Source organism: Corvus moneduloides, chromosome 5, assembly GCF_009650955.1.
Source record: "Corvus moneduloides isolate bCorMon1 chromosome 5, bCorMon1.pri, whole genome shotgun sequence".
Taxonomy (NCBI): Eukaryota; Metazoa; Chordata; class Aves; order Passeriformes; family Corvidae; genus Corvus; species Corvus moneduloides.
The window spans coordinates 31760509-31774503 of record NC_045480.1 but is presented as its reverse complement, the minus strand read 5'-3'; the positions used below and the strand labels follow the sequence as shown (position 1 = coordinate 31774503).

The following is a 13995-nucleotide window of genomic DNA, read 5'->3' as shown; positions in this document are numbered from 1 at the left end:
AAATGGAAGACAGAAAAAAAAAAGGGGCAAAAATCTGCTCAATCTTACAAACATAAAATGAATTACAAAAAAAGGAACAACTACACAATTCACAAACTTAATAAAAAGCTGTCTGCTATGCATACAGGAGATTGTCTAAGCCAGAACTGATTAAAGAATTTACCCAGCAAGAAGAAATACAATTTTATTTTTATAAGCAGCTTACTCTACAGGTACAGCCATATTATGCATGTGTCAAAAGGGTATGTGGTATGGTGTAAACCATAACATGGGGGATGAATATTAAATAGATTCATGGAGCTATGGCACAATAAAAGCTCACCCTTTCCTCTTCCTGATCCAGTCACTCCTACAGGGTGCCTGATGTGAGAGATTTTCTGAATAGAACTTAAAATCAGCCTGTTACATGTCAGGATGAGGGACAGCACAAGCCCTTAGAGCCATTTCAGTGGAAATTTTGAAGGGCTTTGTCACGGCTCTTACTATTTGTTATACACTCCACACACCAGGCTTAATCAGGATTGGAGCCAAGATGAGTCAAACTATCACCATGACAGCCAGTTTTGAACTCTGGATAAAGCTACATAATGTGACTATGCATGATGTGGCACTCCTTCTGAGCTCATTTACTGCACAGAGATATATGTATGTGTATATACATACATATACACACCATCAGTGAATAAATAAATATGCCACTACTTTCACAGGAGATCTTCAGGAAACGAATTAACTCCAAGTATTGTGTCCTTTCAATACAGACATGTTTTTTTAATACATTATACTGACTGAGCAACATATTAAGGAATTACTTATTTATTCATTACTTTCTTTGCCTTATGAGAAGCTGCGTAAAGGTCTGACCATGACAGTTTAACATTTTAAGATGTCAATAAGATCACTTCAGAAGGGCTGGAGGGGATTGAAACTGATGCTTAGACCTGCAAATTCCCATATATAGCATTTCAACCAACATGGCATTTCAGAACTACCACCAGATGTCAGTGTGGAAATTGGTTTAATATAGCGTCAAAGGCTGCAGAACTGGGATAAAAAGGAGGGGCACTGCAATTTCAAAATATACATGCAGTCTGCAAAGTTTTCCTGAAAGTAAACTACTGGCTTTATAATTTCCTTTTTTTTTTTTTTTTTTTCATAACAACATCATCAACAACTTAGTTCAGGTGTTAATTAATACATTGTTAATTTCACATTTCCAGTTCCTCTGCCTCACAATTTATATTTTGTTTGATGACAGTTTTACCATTAAACAAAAAAAGTAATACTATCCAGTAGTCATTGGATTTGTTCACTGGTTACCTGAGTAGTTTCTGCACAAATTTGCTCTTAAAAACGAACACAGCCTTGAGCACTCAGTTACTCAGATTCTGCTTTGTAACTCATGGCACACTTTTTGCATGACTCTACTTCGGCCAGGAGACTTGCTTGAGAGTAAACAAATTTGTTACTCACTGTGGCCTCACTTCTAAATCTAAACACTGGATGTAGCATATAAGCACTTAATTCTGGGTAGACTCTATGTATGCCTTGGAAAGTTCTGTAAACTCTTCATGTCCTACCAAAGAGATGACTGGATTGTGTTAATTCCCTTTTAGCAAGGGTTCCAGCAATGCTGCTTTACTGCTTGTGATTAGTGCTGAAAAGTGCAACTGTTTCTATTTTACAACTCCCACTTTCTAAACAGTAGCTGCATCAGAAGTGGCAGATTAATTTTAACAGAGCCTTGACTGATTTTAAAGAAAGATAAAAATAGACTGTTGTTGGAAATGAAGCTCACTTCCTGCAATCTGCTCACCTAACATTTAGAAATTCTACCTCACTAGTTATCAAAGCCCTCAAGTAAAAAGATGACTGAACTTATTTTACTTTTGTAGTGTATCAGTTCTCAAATGCCCATTCCCTTAAGTCACATCTGTCACAAGGGATGAAGAGGAAAGAAGTACCACACCCAAAAAACAGCATCTCAAGAAGAAGTATGTGGAAAGACTTGGAGTATGATACAGCGCACATGGGCAACTTTGTCTTTTGGTTAATTTTTAATTTCAAATTAGATCTGCATATATAATATTACTTCTGTATATTTTACACAGACTTTGTAGAGTGTTCAATAAAAGGTTTAGAATCTGATGATCTGACCACTGGATGCATCATGTAACAGATTCCCCAATAGGATAGCTCTGGCTTTCAGATTGTCTCTGATTTTCTACAGGGCCACTCACACTCTAACCATGCATTAGTCAAAGTAATGCAAAATCTCTATTTGTCCATTTTTCTCATGTTTCTCACCCAACTGATCCTGAATTTTAGGGTGAACATTTTTTCTTTATGTGGCTTTTATAATTCCAATCTGAAATAGAAAGCATTCAGGAAAACAATTTTGTGATCAGTCAGCTATGCAAAACTGTCTACCTGTTCAATACTAATGAACAGGTTATTTCCTGAATGATTTTGGGTTTTTTTAAAGGCACAAAAGACAGTTTAAAATAGATGCAATAGACAGGTATGAGTATGCAAGTTGGGAAACCTGTATTTGTGGATGCCCTACCCCTGGAAGTGTTCAAGGCCAGCTTGGATAGGTCTTCAAACAACCTGATCTACTGAAAGGTGTCTCTGCCCATGGGCACAAAGTTGGAACTAGATGATCTTTAAGGTTGTTTCCAGCTCAAACTATTCTACAATTCCATGATTACTAGAGACAGGCATCACAGGTAAGTGGATTACTTTAACAATATAAAAAATGAAGACTTGAAATAACATTCCTCCATCGTAAAAGCTATGCAAAAGGGAACAGGAAAACAAGGAACAAAAATTTCCCTTCAGCCTTCACATATGAAGGAGAGGCCACCACACCTAGCTCTCCTCATCGCTCAAAGCTGCAGGCAACAGAAAGGGAAGGGATGACTGGTCTATTAATGTGACTCAGCTTTCTTCCTGATGTTTCAGCCCAGCAATAAAATGGAACAGATATACTAATCTAGCACATGTTGGGGAAGGGGGGAGGGGACCAGGCTCTGACTATCAAAACTTGAATGTTTTCTGGTTCTACATCAGCATTTATGTCACAGAATACAAAACTAAACGCACATAACTATATGAACTACTTCAGTTTTTTCTCTGCCCCTTCAATAGCCTGATCTTACATCAGTAATTACAAAACACCATCCTGTTGTCATTACTCTAGTTGAAATTGCTCCTGCTTCTGCCAGTTTAACACTAAATCTTTCCTGATTTTGCCTATGAGAACACTAGTAGCTTTGTTTTTAATTTCTATGCAACAATAATGAATAAAAATGCATGAAAACTTAGGTAGCCTGCTATACCTTCTAAGGAACACAAGCTCAAAGAATTTAACTGATTACTTTTTTTTTTTTACAGAGATAACAATCATTCTCCTACCAAATCACAGGTCTAGAACCAGTCCTTAAAGTACCGTTGGTCTGTGTGTCAATTTTCTGCTTTTGCAAATGTTGACTACAGTAGCCTATTTTACATGTTAGGGCAGCGTAAGATTGTATGATGTCTGAAAGCCAGCGCTCAGCACTTCTGGAGTTCATAAATTCACTGGCTCATAATTCCAGTGGTTCTCAAGACAACAGAGAGAAAACTGATCAGAACTCCTATATCAAACAGAAATAATAAAAAAATCTAATAAGAGTTAATTTGCTTTAATCTTGCAAACATCTAGATCCATTAAGCATCAATAGGATGCTGATCATATCAGTTTCAACAGCATGTTTTGGCTCCTAGGAAGAATTTTTTCTTTTTCTTCAAGTGGTGCAAGGCACATTTAAGGAGTACATTTTAAGTGCCTCTATTGTACCTTCAATGCTGTAAAAGCTCCATCTCTGCTCTAATTCTTCTCCCATTCACAGAAAATCTTAAATCAGCAGATTTCCCATCCATCCTCTATGCTAAGGCAGTTGGCTAATTTTGACTTTCATGAACCATTTGCTTTTTATGTAGCAAGACAAGTGGAGAAATCTACTAAAGAATCTTTAGCATGTATGGTAATCCCAAAAACTTACAAACATTATTATTCAAAACATACGGTGAAGTGAGGATTTCAAAATCATTTTTCACTTGACTGGCTGTGCAATCTTGCAGCCTTTCAGGTGATCAGGATAAAAAGAAATTCAAATTCAGTCACTAACCACCAGAGGGGAGCACAAAAGAGCTCTAAAGAAATGTTTCTCAGTCATCTGCAAGAGGACATCAGAACTGATTTTACAATATTCATATGTCTGAAATTTCAGACTAGATATTGTTCCCACTTTATACAATAGGACTTTTCTATCAATTTCATTAAAGGAAGGCAAAAGTCCTAAGTGACTACTGTAGAACAGAATTTGGACAGAATTTAATGTGGAGGAACAGGATGGTCTATGAATATAGCAACTGAGGAAAAAGTTGAAACATTAACCCCACTCTCAACAAGAACCAACTCTTCCTCCAATTTCAATCCCACAACACAAATCACTATAACCAAAGCCACTCTTAAAACAAAAATACGCAAAAAATACACCTCAAACCTGACACTCTTACATATGCCAATTCTATCTAATTAACAAACGCTCAAACTATAATACTCCCAATTCCCAGGGATGATCCTCCTTAAGTGTGCTTATCCATAAGAACTCTAATTAACAATATTAATGATTCTGTAATGGAAATCAAAACCTGCTATCATTTCTCATCAAAGCATGAAAATGCAGTTTAGCAGAACTTGCCCCGGGAACGACATTTGAAACAAACTAAGAGAAATCCCTGGCCTGGAACATGATGCTTGAAATCTGATTACAAACTCAATTAATCTAATTTCTAATAAGTTGGGAAAATCAAAAAGCTTCTTCAGCTGCTTTAAAAGCCATTCAAGGGGCCACAGGGAAAGCAATATTTTACAAATTGCATGAACAAAAGTTTTGATCAAATGTGACCTTCAACAAACAACCATTTCAAATCAAAGTTTTAAAAGGCACTGGATTAAGCATGTTGTAAACACGGAGACATGCTGTCCCTCAATGGCACTAGACTTTCAGCACACCAATCCACACTGAAACTCTCCTGAATTCTAAACAAACAGTAAGTCACTGCAGGGTAAACTATCACTAAGGCCTGCACACTCTTGAATTAGAGATAAAATTGCTCAGCACATACTGCAGTTTACTATGTGAATCTCTGCTACCTCAAGATAGGCAACATATTTTCCAGAAGTTATTATACGAACAAGGGTCCAAAGGACCCCACCTCCCACAAGTTTACTGGCCAGTTTTTCTGGGAAAATTTCTGCTTAACATTTTGTGAAACTTTGCTTAAGTTGTTCTTAAATAAAAAAAAGAGTCACATCAGCCTCACTTATTAGCGGTTTGGTTACCTCCCTAAGTAAAGTCTTATTTAACAGAATACCATCATACGTTGATTTCTAATGTTATACAATTCAAAACAGACAGTTTTCAGCTTGTTACTAAACTCTCCACAATTGCATGGCCAGAAGAGGCCAGGAAAACAGAGATATTTTATAAAGCTGGTATTTTCCACTTAACTTTTGATTTTTTGGCCAGCTCATTTTATTTAAAATAGCATCTATTCTAACCAATACTTTGTTAATGACAGTCCAGTTCTTCAGCCTATCCAGATCAAACACAAATGAACACTAATTACTTCCTATTCAACTCTTCTTATATGCTCTATTTTTCCTAGATTTTTTTCTTACATTATTACTTACCATGACATGATAAGCATTTTCCTGAGCTATATAAATACAGAGGCTATAGCAGAGAAGACAAGATTAAAAACCAAGAAAACCCAGCCCCCCACCCTTCAAAAACCTGCACCCACAAGAAACCAGGAAAGAGCATCTGGCACAGGAAAAGATGAAGTGCTTGTCTGCTTCTCAGCAGACCCCAGATGCCTTGAAGAGCAACACATCCATACTCTTTTGTCCTCCTTTTCCCCTTGAGTAACTTCTAGAGGCACAGTCAAATCAGGACAGTTGGCAAGTGCAACCCCGTGTGCTCCTATGTGTTACACATGGGAATTCTTTACTTGTTTTTTTTCCTCCACTTTATGATCCCTGTCAGAAATGCTAAGAAGAAGGAAGGTGACTTGAAAAAAAGAGTGCATTTATTAATAGTTATGGTATCTGACCACACAAGATGAAACAGACTATAGCAGACTAGAGTGCATTATTTACAAGTACTACACCCATCTGTAATACGCAGTAAAATTGTGATTTTATTACTAATTGTGGCCAGTGTCATAGCTCAGATTCTTTCCACTTTTACAGTAATTTAAAAAAAAAACCCTCTATCTGTGTTTCTGTTAAGTTAACTTCCTTCTGATAACTTCTGGAACTTCTGGCAACCACTATAATCTGACATTGGGAAATGCCTTGAAGCAGCAGTCACAACCCTACATACCATAAAGAGTTTTACAATTTGAAGGTTTTGAAACATGTAACCTATTGAACTCTGAAGAAAAAAATTACTCTTTCCCTGAGGCTGCTGTGCTACCGTAACTCAGGCCTCTACTAAGCACCAGTGTGTAAGGGACAACTAAACCTTAAGCCTTCCATGCTTCTAATAGCATCCAATGCTAATGTCAATAGAATTTAATAGTATTTGATCACTCAAGTGTCATAAATAATCACTTAGTAAAACCAAAAAAAGACAGCACAATATCACTTTAATTTTACACAGACCAACTATCCTTAAGCACTGAAAATTTTACATATGTCCTGCCACAGAGACAACAAACTAGTCAGTATCAGTACTAAAAACATCAGCTGAAAAGACCAAAATCTCCACCCTGGTAACTCCATGAAGCAATCTCTTTTTAAAGAAAGAACAGAATGAGATTCCTCTTGCAAAAGTGAAATGTCAGCTCATCCACTCTATAAACACGGCAGAATGCCAAGAGAGGCACTGCACTCTAACTCCTGAAATATTAAAGACCTGTGGCATGCAGTGTGAACTTTTGAAAAGTATATACAATCTCTTCTTTTTAAAGAAGTATTACTTTTGACAAATAAGCTGAGCTGGAAAAGTTCCTTATTTTTATCGCATGTGCACTTTCACCAGGAAGCATTATGTGATTACGCCTCTATGGAACAAAGTGCAAAAGCCACCCAGAGAAATATGATTTGCTCTTCAGCTCCATAGCAATTTAAAGCTTATCACTGACAATGCAAGCTACTTGTATCAGACATCTTGCATCTGAAGATTCACACAGACTAAACAGTACAGTTTCAGAATATAAATAATCCTTGCTTGCAGCCCTGAAGGAGAGCAAAAAGTTTTAGCAACTATTGCTTGCCTTTGAATTACACGTGAACAAGAGATGTTCACTGCTTTTCACTCTCCTCTTCCCCAGAAGTATTAATTAGGCAAAGATAGAAAGACTGTAACCTGGCAACAAACCATCAATACGGTGTTTTCCATACCTCAAAGAATTTGGGTGACTTGTCTGCAAACAAGTCTGAGGAATATGAATGCGCAAAACTAATGATCCAGTCTAGTTTTAAGTAGTTTATTTTTTTCTTTTCAACCACTCAGAAATTCTTCTGTTTTGCCTAAGCTGACATGCAAATTAACACATTCTGATTTATTTTTAAATGATTTGGTGCTTTACCTTTACAAGCATCCTGGTTAACTGCATTTTAATGCTAGGGGGGAAAAAACAACCAAAAAACAACCAACCAACAAACTTAAGATTTTCACATGCACCCCAAGATAGTATCATCTAACATACATAATCAATATAAATGTTCCTTCTAATAGTTACAGCTTATCACATATATTTTACATATTTTACACATTTATTTCTTTAACTATTCAGTAAGTTACTACACAGTGGCTTTAATTCACTTTATATGCATATAATACTTCTTCTTTATCAGAAATAAATTCTTCTTTATAAGAAAGGCAATGAAAAATCTTAAACTTCACAATTTCAGCTTCAGAGAATGCACAGAAAAATTTGTCTCAGGAAAAGCTACAAAAAAAATACTTAAAAGAAGCTGAAAGTATCATATTGGAACCACAAGTCTTTTGTCAGAATCTATAAAGGCAGATTCCAGAAAATGTAATTAAATTTTGTTTAGAGCTCTTTGACATAGTAATATACACATTTCAACTTGTGTCTTGTGTACTACCAGCTGAGAAGTCATGCTTAGCTAGAAATGTGAAATGGAAAGCAACTCCTGTTGCTGTTTCAAGGACAAATTTCTCATTTTCTAACAAATCAAGGCCTGGGAAGTTTCAAATAAAATCACTATCAGTATCAGCAAGTTGATGGTACTACAGCAGTAGCAAGACCTTAAACATACCAAGTCCACCACTGCTTTCTCTCTTTCCAGGGACCAGATATTGCAAATTCTGGGAGGTGGGAAGGGAAGAATATCACTGGAAGGCAGAACCCACCCTTAAACAGAACTATCACCAGCAGAGCATATTTAAAATTTTAACTAAAACAAACCTGAATGGAATAAAGAAAAAACCTCAGTCATAATAAAATGATGGTTTACACCTCAAATTCAACTTCACTAGTTGAATTTGAACTGACTAGATGTAGCGAAATATATAGCCAAATCCAGTTTTGTAGCAGTCTCTTAAGTAAATGTGATATTAGTACAAGCTCTCAAACCCTCCAGATTTCATTAAAAAATTACTGTATTTGAAATCAAAGAATTTCTATGACACTAATGGAACAGCAAAAGCAGTCAGTGAAACAATCAGATGCTATCAGTGTCCAGTGAATCCTGTCTCACTTTTCCAAACAAGTTATCAATACAGTCCTTTTAAAATATTTTCTGGGGACAAAAACTTGGCATCCAAAGAGCCTCAGCATATGGTCAAATCCAAACCTTGACATAAAACTTAAAACACAGAAAAATTTATGCATCACTTCTTTGCTATGAACATACAGCAGTAATTTGAATTGTGTTATTCAGCTGTATAATTGTGTTATATACAGCTTATAAACCAGGCAGCTAGACCTGGTCGATTTGAAGAAATACAGAATGTTCAACAGTTAAGAGGAGCTATCCCTTAAATAAGCATCTAGAGATAGTAAAAAGACCTAGAAGCAAAGATGTGGATAGTTAAAGCTCTACACCAAAGACAGACTATATTTTAAAACATTGAGAAAATAGATTTTTCACATAGCATTTAAATGGGTAAAGTAGAATAAAAAATGGGGCAAAAAGAGAATTGTAAATAATTATATGCAGTAACATTTTAATTTCTAGTTCCTGCCACTTTACTTTCTGCACATTTCTACAAAAAACAAGTCAAATGAATGGAAAACACAGTGTTCAGACCATTTATAAAAGAAAAACAGTTCTTACATATATTCCTAAAATTGTCTACATAAAATATTATGCCCAGAAATTATGATTTGGTACTAGGTAGCCTGGGCTACGGGCAATGACTCTCCTAAGGTCCACAAGAATTGTGAACTTCCTTCCAGGAAGTTGGGGGGTTGGTGAGGGGGAATTTTCGCAATTAGAAGATCCGTGATGGCGTTGCTTTAGAACTCAACTGATTACTTCCAGTTCAAAAAATCTTTTGGGACAATGGCAGACAGCTCCCATTGTCAGCCTCATTTATGGTTATTTTAATAGTTCCAGCTTATTTCTGTCAGCTAGGCTGCTTGTATGTCAAGCTTTCGGACAGGCAATATAATTGCTATACAGAGGAACAGTACCTTGTTGCTAAAGCTCAATATGGAGAGACATAAAAACCCCCTGATGAGTCCACATTAGGGAAATGTAATGTTAACTCCTATGTCAATTGCAAAAATCATTGTAATACAACCACATACAATCTATGTTTCCTTGAACAGAGAGCAAGCAAAGCAAGCTTTGCTGTTAACATGAGCAGTCATTCATGATTTAAGAGAAAGCTTGCTGAAAAAAACATGACTGCAATACAACACCAAAATTACAGCAGGTTTATAAAATACTAGAGAAAGCAGAACAAACTGCCAGCAGGTTCTAAGCCAAGCATGTGGGCTTTCGGTACTTGCAAAAGCAGCTTCTCTTACTACACTACATGAGCAAGGTTTGTAGGATGTGATGCAAGTCGTTGCTCTGATCACCCATCCCCTTATTCAGGACAGTTTTATATCTTCAGATAAAGACACAACCAGTTTCTATGTCTCATGAAACACAGTTACATAGTAGTATAAAATTAGAATAAGAAACTATGTTTAAGCAAAACACTTTGGGATAATATTGTTAAGCTATTTTCAGCTAAGTTACCTTCATGACCAAGAGAATTTCTACTAAAATGTTGGTGATTCACAAACAAGTGAAGGCTTTTTACAGGACCACTGTTTGTTTACTTATGAACATCAAAGATAAAGAAGGAAATTATTTAATCAATTTTTATAAAGAATGTGTACTAGCCTCTGCATGAGAAATGCCAAGGGTGAATTTCTATGTTCTTTGTTAAAGTTTATACAAATTTTTTAAATACATACACGAATGAACACATACATGCTCTTTAGAACTCTGGCTTCACCAGTGACTGCAAAATCCCTCTTAACTTTGCTATCAGTCGTCTTATTAGTAAAGAATTGTTGACAAAGGGTGTGGTAAGTCTAATAATTTAGCTGGGAAACGGGGACCCTCTGAAGGGGAAATTCCTCTGCAAATGGCCCCAGGAATTTCAAAACTAACTGGAGTTGACAGATTAACCTAAGTCCCCCTTAGGCAGAAGAAGAGTCTACAAGGAAAATAATGAGACGCATGGGAAGCCAATTACGCACAAGAGCAACACATTTAATTGTTCAGAAACTGGCTTGTTGATCCAGAAGGATCTAGCTGTTTAGACCTCTGCAAACTATTAAAACTTGGACAGTTCTACAACAAGTACACTTTGAAACTATTAAACTTTACAGATTACAGGTTTTGTCTGTAAATCTCGGAGCTTAATGACCACCTTAAATAAGGAAAATTGCTCCATGTATCCCAAGAATCCTTTTCCTGCACACACAGCATTTCTCGCAGACTCCATTTTTGGTGTCTATTTGAAACTGCATCTTACCTAGTGTTACTTCTGCAAAAGTGACACTGAAGGCCCAGCAAGCCCAACAGAGCAGTCCTACCCTTCAGTAAGAAGCAGTTACAGCTGTGTTCCACAGCAACTCTGGCTCATGACTAACCCACAACAAAAAACTGTTTTTTAGCACGTGTGTGTTATTTACGCATGGTTGTGGTTTTGACTGCTTCAATTTTGCTTCAAGCTTTCAGTCTCCAAAATATTTTCAGTTGCAGAAACTGCTGGTTAGCAATGACAGTTTCCAGACCAGCACTGAGCAAGAAAAGATACTGATAGTTATCAAAAGGCAGGTAGCATGTTGAGGAATACTGGAAATCAGGCTATTACTGCTGTTCGTATTACTGCACCAGGTAGCTATATACACAATAGCACTTAATTACTTCCAACAGAAATGCTGCTCCCAAGCAGATTTCTGTGTACAAAGAAGAGCTGATATACCTCTGGGCATGCTAATGCTAGGAGAACAAAGCAAATCAACAAAGTCATGAAATTAAAGCATCTGGGATCCAGTGACATCAAAAGACATTTTCATCCTTGTTCTGACAAAGTCAGATTTATTAACTTACAAAAGATCCATTTATTTATTCAGACTTTATTTCTACATGGTTCCAGCGGGGATTCTACATTGATCAGTACCTGTTACACTAATTTTTTTATTAGCCTTATTAGCCTTTGCATATGAATCAAATTAAACACAATGCCATACAGAGACACATTTCTGCAATTGTCTGGTTTTGAGTAAAAACTTAAAACTAGAGGAATAATGAAGGCAAAGAGTTTTGCTACCATAAAATTATGTTTATTCTCTTTGGTTATGATTACTGCACCAAGCAAATGAGAAATCCTCCATCTGTGAGCAAATTCTTATAGCACATTGAAGAATCAGTACCTACCATCTAAAAAGAAGACATGTAACTAGAAAACTAGAGATTACTTACCAGATGTCAAGTATACTTATGTGTGGGGGCTCTGGCTGCTTGTTGGGAAATGGTTTCAGTCTTTCTCACATAAATAATGGATAACTGCATGTACGGTTTTAATCAACATTCTCCAGAATAAAAAAAAATTACTAAAGGTTGTAGAAATGAAAGCAAGTTACAGTTAAAAAGTAAAAATATTCACTTTATATTTTTTGTTTACTAGTAGAACCTGCAAGCATTTGGATGAACAGAGACCACAGAGTGTCTCTGACAGAATTTCCATTGAAAAAGCTCTTAATTATTCTCCACAGAAAGGTTTTTTGCTGGATAACTGCACCCTTCATAACAATACCAAAGAAAGGAAATATTATGAATAACACTTCATAAAACCATAATTTGTCATGAAGCCGTAACAGAAGTAAATCAACTCTGTCAACCAACACTAGAACCCTCTGTAAATGAAAGAACAATATGATATTGTAGGTAAGCAGTAGACCATTTAGACACAAAATGCATTTTGCTCCTGAACCACTGAGTACTTTTCCTTATTTAAGAAATTCACAGAATACACAGAAACTAGATGGAGTTGCACCAGGAGACCATCTCAAATCTCTGTATCTGTGCATAGCTGTTGTCAAAAAAACCCAAAACATTCTCTAATGTTGGCCATTCTTGTGTTTGACTAGACTGAATGACTCAGTTTCCAAGGTATTTTTTTATCATCCTGGAATTACAGAAATGTATTTCTTATTCCATTTCCTCCCATCATCACATGCTGGATCAATATTCACTCAAACCTTTACTCCACACAGTCAGCAGTAAGCTTGCTCTCATTCTAATCGTCACCCCCTTCTTATTAAACAACACACATTAAAACTGATGTGTCATTTGAGTCAATGACAACTTGACAACTCATTTTCCACTAACAGTTTTTGAACCTTCTCACACTTTCCTCCTCTACCTTAACTGTATCTGGAAAGATTCAAGTCAGTTCAAAATTTCATTACAGAATTTCACCATTCAGTACAAACATTTTGAAGCCAGAAAAAGCTAATTGAAAAGTGCAAGTTCTACGATAGTTTTTGTTTTTAATATTTACAAGCACAGTTCCTGATCTGTTGGTTTCTGTACTTAACAGACAAGGCCCCATTCAGAAATCTGATGAGGAATGGTGAAAAATAGTTTGGACTATAACCTGCTTAGATTTTTATCACTTTTTTTTTGAGCCATCTTTTGTGTACATCCATACACAAGTAATCCACTTATTAACAAATTGTCATCTCTTCTTACATATTTTTTTACTTTAAAATTACTGTCTGAACAACCACAGGCAACCCAAAATATTACTGTACTAGCTAAAAGGACAGGTAGAAAGCACAAAGATAAAACAAACATTAAAGGAAGGCACAGGTCATTTTTCCACTTCTGATTAATCTACTAAAATTGACACTGTAATATTTAAACTACCTTCAAAGTAAACTATCATACCAGACTTCTTGTGCAAAGGAATAATCATCTTTCCTTCCCCCCTCCCAAAGTAAGTCACATTCCTTGCACAGGCAGCTGGACATTTGTTAATCATTAACTGGTTTTGAAATAATGATGGAGAGAAACTGCTAGCTATTTCTCACAATGGTACACCAATAAAACCTTTCAAACAGAAGATATAGTGAATACTGTAAAATTATTTACAGTAAGAAAAAGATGCTGTATTATCATAGCTCATTCAATATCTTGGTGACAATATTTGTTGTTGTGAGCAAGACTTTCTGTGTTCAAACCTAAGTAATTAACTCAGAAATTTCATCAATAAAAAACTAGCACTTTTAGCTAAAACAGAAAGAGATATCTTTTAAGAAGATGAACTGTGCTGCTAACATTTCGAATAATAAAATAATACATATGACCAGAATTGCAACACCAAATATAATAGAGGCATAACCAATGCAGACATTCCAATCTTATCTAGAATCGCTTTGATTCACTCTACCTCG

The 13995-nt window shown here is 36.0% G+C and overlaps 1 protein-coding gene across 1 annotated transcript in view; it reads right to left on the bottom strand.

Annotated features, from left to right (window-relative positions):
- The window catches only part of FAT1 (FAT atypical cadherin 1), a 106196-nt gene that overhangs the window by 71610 nt on the left and 20591 nt on the right, over positions 1–13995 (bottom strand).